This window comes from Anomaloglossus baeobatrachus, chromosome 6 (genome assembly GCF_048569485.1).
Source record: "Anomaloglossus baeobatrachus isolate aAnoBae1 chromosome 6, aAnoBae1.hap1, whole genome shotgun sequence".
NCBI classification, from domain to species: domain Eukaryota; kingdom Metazoa; phylum Chordata; class Amphibia; order Anura; family Aromobatidae; genus Anomaloglossus; species Anomaloglossus baeobatrachus.
In genome coordinates this window covers 349,185,827-349,201,801 of record NC_134358.1, presented here as the reverse complement: position 1 = coordinate 349,201,801, position 15,975 = coordinate 349,185,827, and the positions used below count along the sequence as shown (strand labels likewise).

Here is a 15,975-nt window from a genome sequence, read left to right as displayed (position 1 = left end):
CTTGAACCTGAGAAATTAAGTGTCAAGGAAACAATGGGAGAGAGATTCTCTAACCACTGTTCTGTTCTTTGGAAGGTACTGTGAAGCAGTGACTGCGGGAGATCTATAGGACTTATATAATCAAATATATGAACAATAAATTTATATATATATATATATATGTGTGTGATTCTTTTGTTTTATTTAATTATACATTGTGTGTGTGATTTATTTAAATCTCGGGTGTTGGGACTCTCGTTTTTTATCGGGAAAAAAATGTAAAAAAATGTGTGTAAAAAAGGGGTAAAGAAAAATCCGAGCCGATATCTCCCTGCAAGAACAGGTGTGGACATTACCACGGAGCAAGAGAGAATAGGATAGATGATAAGAGCGCATGCGTGGGGAATAGGTATCCCCGTAGTGGAAAGGTGATTTGAGTTCAGACCGTGGGAAAAATGTGAGATGACGCATATGCAGTGCAGAGAGAGTGAGCGATTTCCTATGATGAAAGGTAATGTGAGTTCAGACTGTGGGAAAAAAAACAGTACAGCGCGTGCGCTGAGTGAGAGAAAAGTGATCAGATGCGCCGCTGTATGCAGGGACCATTAAAAAAGGAATCTTGATTGGAACTTTATATTTTGAGGGTGGATAAACTGATGCGGATTGCTCTATATTGAGCAGTCCATGCAAGAAGGAGAGTACAATGTAAAAATGATTCCTATGGCTCGTTATTAAAAAGGGGGGAGAAAAATGACCGAGAAGGGTTGTTATTATAGTATATTTTATAGGATGAGTAAAAAATTGTAAAATTGTGAAAAATCTCTAAAACTGAACTAAACACATAACTAAAACTGATTATAAAAGTATTAATGAATATCAATATTAGTAAAAAAAACTATCAATATTAATTTAGACCATAAATACAGTGCCTACAAGTAGTATTCAACCCCCTGCAGATTTAGCAGGTTTGATAAGATGCAAATAAGTTAGAGCCTGCAAACTTCAAACAAGGTATAATACCACACAATAGGTCAAATCCATCTATGGACACTCCAATGATCAGACTATATCCCGATAGGAAGAAATACGAATTTTTTCATTCCCAAAAAAAGGAGTATATAATGTCTCAGTAATTCAAGAATAATTTTATTAACATTCAAATTTAGAAAAACACCACACAATAAAAATAGTAAATTGCAGTCAAAAGAAGTGTGTATCAGGGTGTAGCGGTATCAATATTTCACATAATATCCAATAAAGTGTCCCGTGCTGTATCTATGTACACATGATCAGGACTTATCAATAAATATTGTCTCAGATTCTTGGATTGTCAAGATACATTTGTAAAGCAGACTTCAGCACAATAGTCGTTTATATGATACCATTGCAAGTGTTTGCATAGCTCCGGGATGTTCAATGTTATGCTAAAGTATACCTATAGGCCATCCTCCCATGCTGAGTCGAAATCACTCCACTCGATGCTACCGCGTATGTGCGTCATGCAGTGACAGCAGTGCAGCTCCACTACGTGTCACTTGGAAAATTTATACAGCAAACAAGGGATGGAGAGAGCCGAATCAGCATGAGAAGACATATCAAATTCCTCCACTCAAACACCTAATTTATTACAAATTCATGTATAGCCCGTTGAGATATGTGCTATATCCGTATACATATAATCGAGATCTTAGTGCGTATCACCTCAGATTCTTGGCTAACCAAGATAATTAGTGCATATAGATAAACTTGATATGTGAAACGGATAGAGCACAAAAAATTCCCTATGTTGGAGCCTTATTACCATTGAACAACCTCGGGAATATCAACACTGTGCTGAAATATGCCTATCACAGCCCTCCTCCCATGCAGAATCGCAGTCGCTCCATCTAATGTTACTGTTTGTGTGTATAACAGTGACACCCGTGCACCAACACAGCGTGCCACTCATGAATAGTTATTACAGCAGACACGAGATGGAGGGAGTAAGATCAGCAAAGAGGGTATGTGAATTAAACCAATCGGACACATTGGAATAAGTGCAAGGTTTCTGCTGCTATATCATAATGCCGCACTCCAGCGGCCTCTTAGATGTCAGCTGTAATGACTAATGAGAACCGGCAAGATGCAGGACCTCCAATACAACATGCTGGCATGACATCATGTAAATAGAGCAAGATTACCTTAATGCGTGCACCGCAAACACCCGATCCCCGACACGTGTTTCGCTCCCGGCTTCTACAGGGGGCATGTCGGGTCACGGTAGCCACAGGGATTATGTACGCTAAACCCACCAATCAGGGATCCTTTGGGCGCTTGCGTGAATCCGTCACCTCCTATCGTAAAGGGAACTTCCTGCCAGGCGATAGTGGAACGCACTCTGCGTGTCAGGCACCGGATATGTGCAGCGACGCAGGAGCGTCCCCCATTCATACGCCTATTATTCAGTCCGAGGAGGATTTTGGACTTCTGCAAGCGCTCTGTCCCAAGAATGTTGATTCTATCTATACAGGTAAATCATATAAGGCAGGAAGGAACATCATATATGCATGTGGAACGTAATTATTACCAAAACGCTATCGCATTCACATATAGCTATTAGGCAAATATTTATAATATATGCTCCTCCTCTTCAAGCCCGATACTTCATTCCTACTCCAGGAAAGAGAAGATAGCCCCGTCTTGGATATGTTCAATAACTTCTCAATTCCATCATTTCATCATGGGACAAACATCACTATGGTGGGTACAAGTTGGTATGCAAATATGCAATTTATCTAGAAAAAATTAAAACAAGAACAAATAAATACTCACTATAAACCTATCATACATACATACCCTTCCCCACTAACGAAAAACCCAACATGAAAATAAAATTATATACAACGAATTTTAAAAATAGAATTAAAAACCACGGATTGACTAGGAGACAAAGAAAAGATCAACCAAGCTTGTACATAGGATCTACAGGAACGCTCCGAATCCCAGGGTCTCATTGAGACCCTGTGGATTCAGTGTACCCAACCTGAAGATCCACCGACTCTCCACCCTCGCCAAAATTTTACTCAAATCACCCCCCCTTATACCCAATTCCACTTGATCGATTGCCTTTACTTTGAGGACATGAGGGTTGCTGTTATGCATTTCCTTAAAGTGACGTGGGAGCGTCTTGAGTTGAGTGTTATCTTCCACCGTTCTAGCCTTCGCAATGTCCCTACAGTGTTCACGTATGCGAACCTTAAATTCACGGGTCGTAAGACCCACGTACAGCTTGTGCCCCCTCGTACGCGAACCTTTTTTTGGGGGCGTGGGAGCGGGAGATTTTTTTGGGGGAGACCATCCCGGGTTGTAGTTGCATCCTTAATTGGATGCGCTACATTGACGACGTTTTGTTCATCTGGGATGGCCCCCCCGATGGTCTTGATCAAGTGATGCGATCACTTAATGATAATCAGTTAAACATCAAATTAACATTCAAACAAGGGAGGGAACTTGACTTCCTTGATATTCTAATTCAAACTAGAGATGATGGTTTTCTCTCAACTTCCATCTTTAGAAAGAGCACGGCTACTAATAGCTTGCTGCATGCTTCTTCTTCGCATCCTAAGTCAGTGATCTCAGGGATACCTGTGGGCCAGTTTTTGAGAACCAAACGCATCTGTTCAGATCAAGAATCGTTTGAGAGACAATCAGGGGAACTGGCCAATAGGTTCAGAGAAAGGGGTTACAGTAAAAAAATGATCCGGAAGGGTTTTCAACGGGCCATACATACCCCAAGGAACATCTTGTTATTTCCTAGGAGTCAAGAGTTTGGAAGAAATGGTAGTACGGAGAAGAAAGAACCTATACGATTCATCACCACGTATCATAACAAATGGATGGAGATGAGGGAAATAATGATCAAGCATTGGGGGATTTTACAATCGGACCCTATTATAAGGAAGTTTCTCCCTCCTAGACCCCTCATTACAGCACGCAGATCAAAAATCCTCAGGGATTTATTGGTATATAGCCATTTTGATAGGGAGAAAATAAATAAAAAGGAGATACCGGCATCGGATCAGGGCTTTTTTCCATGTGGCCTTTGCAAGGCCTGTGCCAACTGTGTCAAGTCAAGAACTTTCTTCAACTTTGATGGTACCAAGCAATTAGATATACGGAAACGTCTAACCTGTTCCTCGAAGGGGGTCATTTATTTGGGTGAATGCCCATGTAAAAAGCTGTACGTGGGTCTTACGACCCGTGAATTTAAGGTTCGCATACGTGAACACTGTAGGGACATTGCGAAGGCTAGAACGGTGGAAGATAACACTCAACTCAAGACGCTCCCACGTCACTTTAAGGAAATGCATAACAGCAACCCTCATGTCCTCAAAGTAAAGGCAATCGATCAAGTGGAATTGGGTATAAGGGGGGGTGATTTGAGTAAAATTTTGGCGAGGGTGGAGAGTCAGTGGATCTTCAGGTTGGGTACACTGAATCCACAGGGTCTCAATGAGACCCTGGGATTCGGAGCGTTCCTGTAGATCCTATGTACAAGCTTGGTTGATCTTTTCTTTGTCTCCTAGTCAATCCGTGGTTTTTAATTCTATTTTTAAAATTCGTTGTATATAATTTTATTTTCATGTTGGGTTTTTCGTTAGTGGGGAAGGGTATGTATGTATGATAGGTTTATAGTGAGTATTTATTTGTTCTTGTTTTAATTTTTTCTAGATAAATTGCATATTTGCATACCAACTTGTACCCACCATAGTGATGTTTGTCCCATGATGAAATGATGGAATTGAGAAGTTATTGAACATATCCAAGATGGGGCTATCTTCTCTTTCCTGGAGTAGGAATGAAGTATCGGGCTTGAAGAGGAGGAGCATATATTATAAATATTTGCCTAATAGCTATATGTGAATGCGATAGCGTTTTGGTAATAATTACGTTCCACATGCATATATGATGTTCCTTCCTGCCTTATATGATTTACCTGTATAGATAGAATCAACATTCTTGGGACAGAGCGCTTGCAGAAGTCCAAAATCCTCCTCGGACTGAATAATAGGCGTATGAATGGGGGACGCTCCTGCGTCGCTGCACATATCCGGTGCCTGACACGCAGAGTGCGTTCCACTATCGCCTGGCAGGAAGTTCCCTTTACGATAGGAGGTGACGGATTCACGCAAGCGCCCAAAGGATCCCTGATTGGTGGGTTTAGCGTACATAATCCCTGTGGCTACCGTGACCCGACATGCCCCCTGTAGAAGCCGGGAGCGAAACACGTGTCGGGGATCGGGTGTTTGCGGTGCACGCATTAAGGTAATCTTGCTCTATTTACATGATGTCATGCCAGCATGTTGTATTGGAGGTCCTGCATCTTGCCGGTTCTCATTAGTCATTACAGCTGACATCTAAGAGGCCGCTGGAGTGCGGCATTATGATATAGCAGCAGAAACCTTGCACTTATTCCAATGTGTCCGATTGGTTTAATTCACATACCCTCTTTGCTGATCTTACTCCCTCCATCTCGTGTCTGCTGTAATAACTATTCATGAGTGGCACGCTGTGTTGGTGCACGGGTGTCACTGTTATACACACAAACAGTAACATTAGATGGAGCGACTGCGATTCTGCATGGGAGGAGGGCTGTGATAGGCATATTTCAGCACAGTGTTGATATTCCCGAGGTTGTTCAATGGTAATAAGGCTCCAACATAGGGAATTTTTTGTGCTCTATCCGTTTCACATATCAAGTTTATCTATATGCACTAATTATCTTGGTTAGCCAAGAATCTGAGGTGATACGCACGAAGATCTCGATTATATGTATACGGATATAGCACATATCTCAACGGGCTATACATGAATTTGTAATAAATTAGGTGTTTGAGTGGAGGAATTTGATATGTCTTCTCATGCTGATTCGGCTCTCTCCATCCCTTGTTTGCTGTATAAATTTTCCAAGTGACACGTAGTGGAGCTGCACTGCTGTCACTGCATGACGCACATACGCGGTAGCATCGAGTGGAGTGATTTCGACTCAGCATGGGAGGATGGCCTATAGGTATACTTTAGCATAACATTGAACATCCCGGAGCTATGCAAACACTTGCAATGGTATCATATAAACGACTATTGTGCTGAAGTCTGCTTTACAAATGTATCTTGACAATCCAAGAATCTGAGACAATATTTATTGATAAGTCCTGACATGTGTACATAGATACAGCACGGGACACTTTATTGGATATTATGTGCAATATTGATACCGCTACACCCTGATACACACTTCTTTTGACTGCAATTTACTATTTTTATTGTGTGGTGTTTTTCTAAATTTGAATGTTAATAAAATTATTCTTGAATTACTGAGACATTATATACTCCTTTTTTTGGGAATGAAAAAATTCGTATTTCTTCCTATTGGGATATAAACTTCAAACAAGAGCAGGATTTATTAACAGATGCATAAATCTTACAAACCAACAAGTTATGTTGCTCAGTTAAATTTTAATACATTTTTAACATAAAAGTGTGGGTCAATTATTATTCAACCCCTAGGTTTAATATTTTGTGGAATAACCCTTGTTTGCAATTACAGCTAATAATCGTCTTTTATAAGACCTGATCAGGCCGGCACAGGTCTCTGGAGTTATCTTGGCCCACTCCTCCATGCAAATCTTCTCCAAGTTATCTAGGTTCTTTGGGTGTCTCATGTGGACTTTAATCTTGAGCTCCTTCCACAAGTTTTCAATTGGGTTAAGGTCAGGAGACTGACTAGGCCACTGCAACACCTTGATTTTTTCCCTCTTGAACCAGGCCTTGGTTTTCTTGGCTGTGTGCTTTGGGTCGTTGTCTTGTTGGAAGATGAAATGATGACCCATCTTAAGATACTTGATGGAGGAGCAGAGGTTCTTGGCCAAAATCTCCAGGTAGGCCGTGCTATCCATCTTCCCATGGATGCGGACCAGATGGCCAGGCCCCTTGGCTAAGAAACAGCCCCACAGCATGATGCTGCCACCACCATGCTTGACTGTAGGTATGGTATTCTTGGGGTCGTATGCAGTGCCATCCAGTCTCCAAACGTCACGTGTGTGGTTGGCACCAAAGATCTCGATCTTGGTCTCATCAGACCAGAGAACCTTGAACCAGTCTGTCTCAGAGTCCTCCAAGTGATCATGAGCAAACTGTAGACGAGCCTTGACATGACGCTTTGAAAGTAAAGGTACCTTACGGGCTCGTCTGGAACGGAGACCATTGCGGTGGAGTACGTTACTTATGGTATTGACTGAAACCAATGTTCCCACTGCCATGAGATCTTCCCGGAGCTCCTTCCTTGTTGTCCTTGGGTTAGCCTTGACTCTTCGGACAAGTCTGGCCTTGGCACGGGAGGAAACTTTCAAAGGCTGTCCAGTCCAAAGGCTTCCACTTCCGGATGATGCTCCCAACAGTCGAGACAGGTAGGCCCAACTACTTGGAAAGGGTTTTGTACCCCTTGCCAGCCTTGTGACCCTCCATGATCTTGTCTCTGATGGCCTTGGAATGCTCCTTTGTCTTTCCCATGTTGACCATGTATGAGTGCTGTTCACAAGTTTGGGGAGGGTCTTAATTAGTCATAAAAGGCTGGAAAAAGAGATAATTAATCCAAACATGTGAAGCTCATTGTTCTTTGTGCCTGAAATACTTCTTAATACTTTAGGGGAACCAAACAGAATTCTGGGGGTTTGAGGGGTTGAATAATAAATGACCCTCTGAATAAACTTTTCTCAATTTAAAAAAAAAAAAAAAGAAATAACATTCTTTTTTGCTGCAGTGCATTTCACACTTCCAGGCTGATCTACAGTCCAAATGTCACAATGCCAAGTTAATTCCGAATGTGTAAACCTGCTAAATCTGCAGGGGGTTGAATACTACTTGTAGCCACTGTACATAAAAAATATATATATATTAATAAAAAAGGGGAGGGTATAAAAATTTTTAGATATATGGATTTGACGGGTATAGGAATTTTACCTTGTAAAAAGGGAAAACAGACAAAGGGTTCTCTCTGGAAAAAATACAATAATATATATAACTGATGATTATAGGACCCTTCAAAAAACTTGAACAACAAAAAATATACCTATACAAAAAAGGCAGGCATTTGACGGTGATACTGTAATAGGAAATTTAATAGAAAAGATCCGTGATTTCATTTAGTCCAAGCGGTTTAAAGGTGTTGAGTCTATGAATCCAATAAGTCTCTTTTCTGCTAAGGGCTTCCATCCTATTGTTGGTATTCGGGGGGATCTGTTCAATCGGTGTGATCTTGAAGTCAAACGCCTTACTGTGCTGGGTTGTACAGTGCTTTGAAAGCCCATGCAACATGAAGCCAGTCTTTATGTTGTGGCGATGCGAATTTAGTCTATTATGGAGGGGCTGGTTGGTCCTCCCTATGTATTGCTTACCACACATGCAATCTACCAGGTAGATCACATAATCAGATTGACATGTCAAATGGTTTTTAATGTAACAAATCTCAGAGCCCCCCAAGGAGCAAAAAGTATTCCTCCTATGGTGTATACTTCTGCAGCACAAACAATTTTTGTGCCGCATTTGTATGAACCCTCTAAAAGGGTTGGCTTGTGCTCCACTGGTTGGGTCCTCAGTCTGCTGGGTGCCACAATGTTCTTAATTGTTGGTGCCCGTCTAAAAGTGACTCCCGGTTTGTTGGGTAGTATGGATTTTAGTATGGGATCGGTTTGTAAGATACCCCAATGTTTTAGAAGAACTTCCCTTATTACTTTATTATCCCTACTGTATGTGCTGATGAAATTTAGAGCAAAGTTTGCTGTATCTCTATTGGCAAAAAGCCCTGAGGTGGACGGATCTTTTCTGGGCATGATAAGATCAGTTTGTTTGATTTTGCTGGTCTTTCGATAAGCTCTCTGAATTACTGATTTGGGGTATCTTTTCTCCAAAAAACGCCCCTTTAGGGTCCCCACTTGCTCTTTGAAGTCGGTATCCTGTGAACAATTCCTCCTAATCCTTATATATTGGTTCAGAGGAATGTTTGGTAGCCACTTATCATAATGTTCACTGTTAAAGTGAATATACCCATTTGCATCGACTTTCTTGAAATAGGTTTTCATGTGGATCTTGTCGTTATAATGAAAAATAGTGAGATCTAAAAAATTGATTTCCTCTTTATGCATGGTTGATGTGAAGGACAAACCCCAGTCGTTCTTATTTAGGTCGTCCAGAAATATTCCAATATCAGAGTGGTCACAATCCCAGATGATGAATAAGTCGTCAATGTACCTCTTATATATGACGATACTCTCATCGTACAGGCCATTTTCTATAAAGATCATTTAAAAAAAAAACAAACAGATTGGCGTATGTACATGCTGCTTTGGACCCCATTGCTGTACCGAGGCGTTGGTGGTACAATTTGTTATCGAAAGTAAAATAATTATTATGGATAATGAAGCTCATTCCTTCTGTTAGGAAATCTTTTTGAGCTTGGGAAATCCTGTTGTCATTTAACAGAAAAAATATGAAACAGGACAAACCCAAGTAGTGACGTATGTTTGAGTACAGTGCGTCCACATCTATGGTGATAAACATATATGATTTTTTCCATGGGATATCATTCAGTTGTTTTATATGGTGTGCCGAGTCTCTAAGATAGCTATTCAGACTGAGAACATGAGGCTGCATCAATATATCAATATAGTGGGCTAGGTTCCCTGTTAAAGAGTCAATGCCCGATATGATGGCCCTTCCAGGGGGGTTAACCAGATTCTTATGAATTTTTGGGAGATGGTAAAAAAATGCCATGACTGGATTTTTTACTGTCAAAAATCTTTTTTCGGCAGAATTGAATATATTTTGATCTATCGCTTTTTGAATTAAATTTTTATATGCTATAATAGCTAAATCGTATTTATTTTTGTTTACCACCCCATAATAGGTTGGGTCTGACAATATCCTGAGGGCTTCTTTGAGGTAATCTTTTTTATTTTGTATGACAATGCCACCCCCTTTGTCAGCTGCTCAGATGACAATGTCTTTATTCTCCTTCAGGGAATTGAGAGCCTTTCTTTCAGTATGTGTTAAATTGTATTTGAAATGTCTTTTTTGGCTCACAACACCTTTGAGGTCTGCTAGTAATAAATCGCAGAATGTTTTTAGGAAGTGTCCTTTGCTCTCTGTTGGATAAAACCTTGATTTCGGTTTGACTGCAGCATGGCAGAAAGGGATCATTTCTGTGGGGGTAGTGAGGGAAGTATCCCCTTTTAGGAGAAAAAACCTTTTTAGAGTTAATTTTCTGATATAATTTTGTACGTCTAAAAACAAATCGAAATCTTTTGATCTGTAGGATGGACAGAAGGATAGACCTCTATTTAACATCTGGGTTTCCCCCATACTAAGGGTGTTATCTGAAAGATTAAATATGGAGCTGGTCCTCTTGGGTTCTTCAGTGGTTTTATTAAGAACATTAATGTTTTTGTCCCTTACTCCTGTTAGATGTTTTTTTTTCTCTCTTGTTTAGATTTAGATCCTGCTCTGGTCCCTCTACCGTGTTTTTTCTTTTTTTGGTGGTTGACCTTGGGACTAAAAAATCCGTAATAAGATTTGTTCTTTGATTTTTAGCTGATGGCAAAAAAGGAACTGATGGTTGGGATATGCTGGTATTATTAATGATAATTTTTTCTTTCGCTATTGGTGTGTCAGATATAAGTGTAGTTACAGTGCCTACAAGTAGTATTCAACCCCCTGCAGATTTAGCAGGTTTACACATTCGGAATTAACTTGGCATTGTGACATTTGGACTGTAGATCTGCCTGGAAGTGTGAAATGCACTGCAGCAAAAAAGAATGTTATTTCTTTTTTTAGATTGTGAAAAGTTTATTCAGAGGGTCATTTATTATTCAACCCCTCAAACCACAAGAATTCTGTTTGGTTCCCCTAAAGTATTAAGAAGTATTTCAGGCACAAAGAACAATGAGCTTCACATGTTTGGATTAATTATCTCTTTTTCCAGCCTTTTCTGACTAATTAAGACCCTCCCCAAACTTGTGAACAGCACTCATACTTGGTCAACATGGGAAAGACAAAGGAGCATTCCACTGCCATCAGAGACAAGATCGTGGAGGGTCACAAGGCTGGCAAGGGGTACAAACCCTTTCCAAGGAGTTGGGCCTACCTGTCTCCACTGTTGGGAGCACCATCCGGAAGTGGAAGGCTTATGGAACTACTGTTAGCCTTCCACGGCCTGGACAGCCTTTGAAAGTTTCCACCCGTGTCGAGGCCAGGCTTGTCCGAAGAGTCAAGGCTAACCCAAGGACAACAAGGAAGGAGCTCCGGGAAGATCTCATGGCAGTGGGGACATTGGTTTCAGTCAATACCATAAGTAACGTACTCCACCGCAATGGTCTCCGTTCCAGACGAGCCCGAAAGGTACCTTTACTTTCAAAGCGTCATGTCAAGGCTCGTCTACAGATTTCTCATGATCACTTGGAGGACTCTGAGACAGACTGGTTCAAGGTTCTCTGGTCTGATGAGACCAAGATCGAGATCTTTGGTGCCAACCACACACGTGACGTTTGGAGACTGGATGGCACTGCATACGACCCCAAGAATACCATCCCTACAGTCAAACATGGTGGTGGCAGCATCATGCTGTGGGGCTGTTTCTCAGCCAAGGGGCCTGGCCATCTGGTCCGCATCCATGGGAAGATGGATAGCACGGCCTACCTGAAGATTTTGGCCAAGAACCTCCGCTCCTCCATCAAGGATCTTAAGATGGGTCGTCATTTCATCTTCCAACAAGACAACGACCCAAAGCACACAGCCAAGAAAACCAAGGCCTGGTTCAAGAGGGAAAAAATCAAGGTGTTGCAGTGGCCTAGTCAGTCTCCTGACCTTAACCCAATTGAAAACTTGTGGAAGGAGCTCAAGATTAAAGTCCACATGAGACACCCAGAGAATCTAGATAACTTGGAGAAGATCTGCATGGAGGAGTGGGCCAAGATAACTCCAGAGACATGTGCCGGCCTGATCAGGTCTTATAAAAGATGATTATTAGCTGTAATTGCAAACAAGGTTTATTCCACAAAATATTAAACCTAGGGGTTGAATAATAATTGACCCACACTTTTATGTTGAAAATGTGTTAAAATTTAACTGAGCAACATAACTTGTTGGTTTGTAAGATTTATGCATCTGTTAATAAATCCTGCTCTTGTTTGAAGTCTGCAGGCTCTAACTTATTTGCATCTTATCAAACCTGCTAAATCTGCAGGGGGTTAAATACTACTTGTAGTCACTGTATCTGTGTATCAGGCAGGGAGATGGGGTCATCATGGGTAGATAAATTCAATAAATCAATGAAATCCTCCTCCTGAGACATTGTAGTATTTTCTTCTGATTCCATCTGAGCTCTTTCTTTCCTTAAGCTGGGTTTACAAACTGCAACATCGCAAAGGACATCGCTGTAACGTCACTGGTTGTGTGACGTAACAGCGACCTCCCTAAGTCTCTGTTGAGTCGCTGGTGAGCTGTCAAACAGGCAAACCTGGCCAACAACGCAACAGCGATCCGGACCTGCAGAGCGACCTAGCTGGTTGTTGGGGACGTTGATAAGCAGCTTTTTGAAAGGGAAGTTGCTAACAAAGTCACTGCAAAGTCTTTCACACACTGAAACTTTCTAGCGATGCATGCTGCACAGCGGGAAACAAAGGACCTAGGAATGGTCCTGAACGATTTGTAGCGAACAGCAACTTCACAGCAGGGGCCAGGTCGCTGATGTGTTTCACACACTGCAACATCGCAAACGACATCGCTATTGCGTCACAAAACCGGTGACGTTACAGCGATGTCGTTTGAGATGTTGCAGTGTGTAAACCCAGCTTTATTCTTTCTATCCTATAAAAGGATTAGGAGGAATTGTTCACAGGATACCGACTTCAAAGAGCAAGTGGGGACCCTAAAGGGGCGTTTTTTGGAGAAAAGATACCCCAAATCCCTAAGGGGTGCTTCACACACAGCGAGATCGCTGCTGAGATCACTGCTGAGTCACGGTTTTTGTGACGCAGCAGTGACCTCATTAGCGATCTCGCTGTGTGTGACACTGAGCAGCGATCTGGCCCCTGCTGTGAGATCGCTGCTCGTTACACACAGCCCTGGTTCATTTTTTTATTGTTGCTCTCCCGCTGATAAGCACACATTGCTGTGTGTGACAGTGAGAGAGCAACAATCCTGAATGTGCAGGGAGCAGGAGCCGGCGTCTGACAGCCTGCGGTAAGCTGTAACCAAGGTAAACATGGGTAAACAAGGCGGTTACCCGATATTTACCTTCGTTACCAGCATCTGCAGCTCTCACGCTGCCAGTGCCGGCTCCCTGCACACGAGCTTGCAGGACACATCGGGTAAATAAGCAAAGGTTTGCTTATTAACCCGATGTGTGCTGTGACTACGAGTGCAGGGAGCCAGCGCTAAGCGGTGTGTACTGGTAACTAAGGTAAACATCGGGTAACCATACCCGATGTTTACCTTAGTTACAAGTGTCCGCAGCTTCCAGACGCTGGCTCCGTGCAAGCGCAGCGTCGCTTCCACATCGCTGCTGGCTGGGGGCTGGTCACTGGTCGCTGGTGAGATCTGCCTGTTTGACAGCTCACCAGCGACCATGTAGCGATGCACCAGCGATCCTGACCAGGTCAGATCGCTGGTGGGATCGCTGCTGCATCGCTAAAGTGTGACGGTACCCTTATTCAGAGAGCTTATCGAAAGACCAGCAAAATCAAACAAACTGATCTCATCATGCCCAGAAAAGATCCGTCCACCTCAGGGCTTTTTGCCAATAGAGATACAGCAAACTTTGCTCTAAATTTCATCACCACATACAGTAGGGATAATAAAGTAATAAGGGAAGTTCTTCTAAAACATTGGGGTATCTTACAAACCGATCCCATACTAAAATCCATACTACCCAACAAACCGGGAGTCACTTTTAGATGGGCACCAACAATTAAGAACATTGTGGCACCCAGCAGACTGAGGACCCAACCAGTGGGGCACAAAACAACCCTTTTAGAGGGTTCATACAAATGCGGCACAAAAAATTGTCTGTGCTGCAGAAGTATACACCATAGGAAGAATACTTTTTGCTCCTTGGGGGGCTCTGAGATTTTTTACATTAAAAACCATTTGACATGTCAATCTGATTATGTGATCTACCTGGTAGATTGCATGTGTGGTAATGTAAAATAGTGAGTTTATGGAGATTGATTCATAGACTGGATTACATATATTCATAAATATATGTATATTTCGCCCATCCCTTTAAGGATGCCTGTGTGTTGGAAAATGCTAAACCAAGAGTTTGAGATGGTAAGAACCAAACTCATCTGTTAGTTGTCCATCAAAGCCATCTGACGTTGTTTGTCAAAGTTGTCAAAGTAGTGCTATATATTGTTTAGAATGTTGGGCTATGAGCTGAAATAGCTATGAGAAACGTTTTACTGTAAGTTACTGTTACACTGAGGTCAAAGCTCAGCGAGCTTCAAAGGAATTATAAATAAGACTGAAGTAGGTCTTGTTACAGGTCTCTAGTGCGCAAGTACACTTATTTCGCGGGTAAAATGTACCACGTGACATGATGTAATGCTAAACCTAAATTAAGGATAGTTAGTTTTTGTGTTACCATGTAAAGAGATAAGGACAATCCAGAGGAGGGGTTTTGGGTTATAAAAGAAGCCCACACTTCAAAGGTAGAGGGAGAAGGAGGGAGAGGCAGAAGGTGACAGGAGAAAGACGGACCCATCCGACCAGACCATCTACAGACCATCCCGAGACGGCTTACACACACAACGATGTAAGATATATGAACTGTTATTTTTTCTATCTGTCTCCATCTATTAACTCAAGCCAAGACAGTTATTTTTCTCTAATGACTGTAACCCTCCAATTCTTATCTGAATAAATCCATAATATGTTTTTGACCTATCTTCGCTCCAATCATTATATACTGGCTATGCAGTTGTCGCCGCAAACCCATTATTTAACATTTGGCGAGCACCAGCCTGAATGATTGTGAAACACAGCTGTTTTCTGTGCGAGGTGATTTTTTTCACGCTGCCTATTCACAGCGATAAGGACTCTTTTTTTTTTTTCTCACGTCATTCCCTGCCCTTTGTCCGTGAGGGGGGGTCAGTGAGTAAAACTTTCTGTCCAAGCTGCAGGCGAACGACGATACACTGTGTCCACATCAGAACCTAAGAGAGGGTTAACGTGACAAGCTGCTCGGAGGTCGTATGTGTCAAAGCCACTCCAGGACCATCCATCCAGTCGGTTGGAGCCATCTGAAGCCATTCCATCCATAAGACGGTTGAAGCCATTCCAGGACAAGCATCACATATTGGTGAGAAATGGAGTTTATTCATGATTATTTTAGTAACTGTCATGTAGAGTATTCTTTTGATCATACACATAGTGACGCACAGTTATGGTCAAATCTGTACCGGCAATGTGAACTTGAAAATACTAAGCTAGATAAAAAGTTTTTTATTGTGAATCGGTTACAGAAAAAGATACAGAATGTATTGGGTATGGTATACACTTACAATTCCATGGTGGGTGGGGCACAGCCATATGCACACACTATCTGTATGGTGACTGACACACCCATAACAACAGGCACGCCCAATACAACAGACACACACGTCACAGATGCAGAGACAACAGATTGTCCAAATTGTTCGATATTAGCAGAACATATCGAACATCTGGAGGATCAGTTGGAAACAAGAGCAGATTTAATATCAAAACTACGGAAAGATATTAAATATGTATCTGTTAATACGAGACAGAACAAGACAGAAGCTTTAGGTTCAGACGTACCGGACGGGCTGAATACGGCCGAGGACGAGACTCTGAATGAAGAGGAACTTCGAAAAAAGAAGTTACATGGTAAGGCCGCCCGTCTTAACATTAAAATCCATGACCAATTAATGAAAATCATTAAGG

General features: G+C 41.9%; 1 protein-coding gene across 12 annotated transcripts in view; it reads right to left on the bottom strand.

The window, feature by feature from the left end:
- RECK (reversion inducing cysteine rich protein with kazal motifs) overlaps nt 1–15,975 on the bottom strand; it is a 1,668,523-nt gene that overhangs the window by 710,996 nt on the left and 941,552 nt on the right. The gene's annotated exons all lie outside the window — the stretch shown is intronic.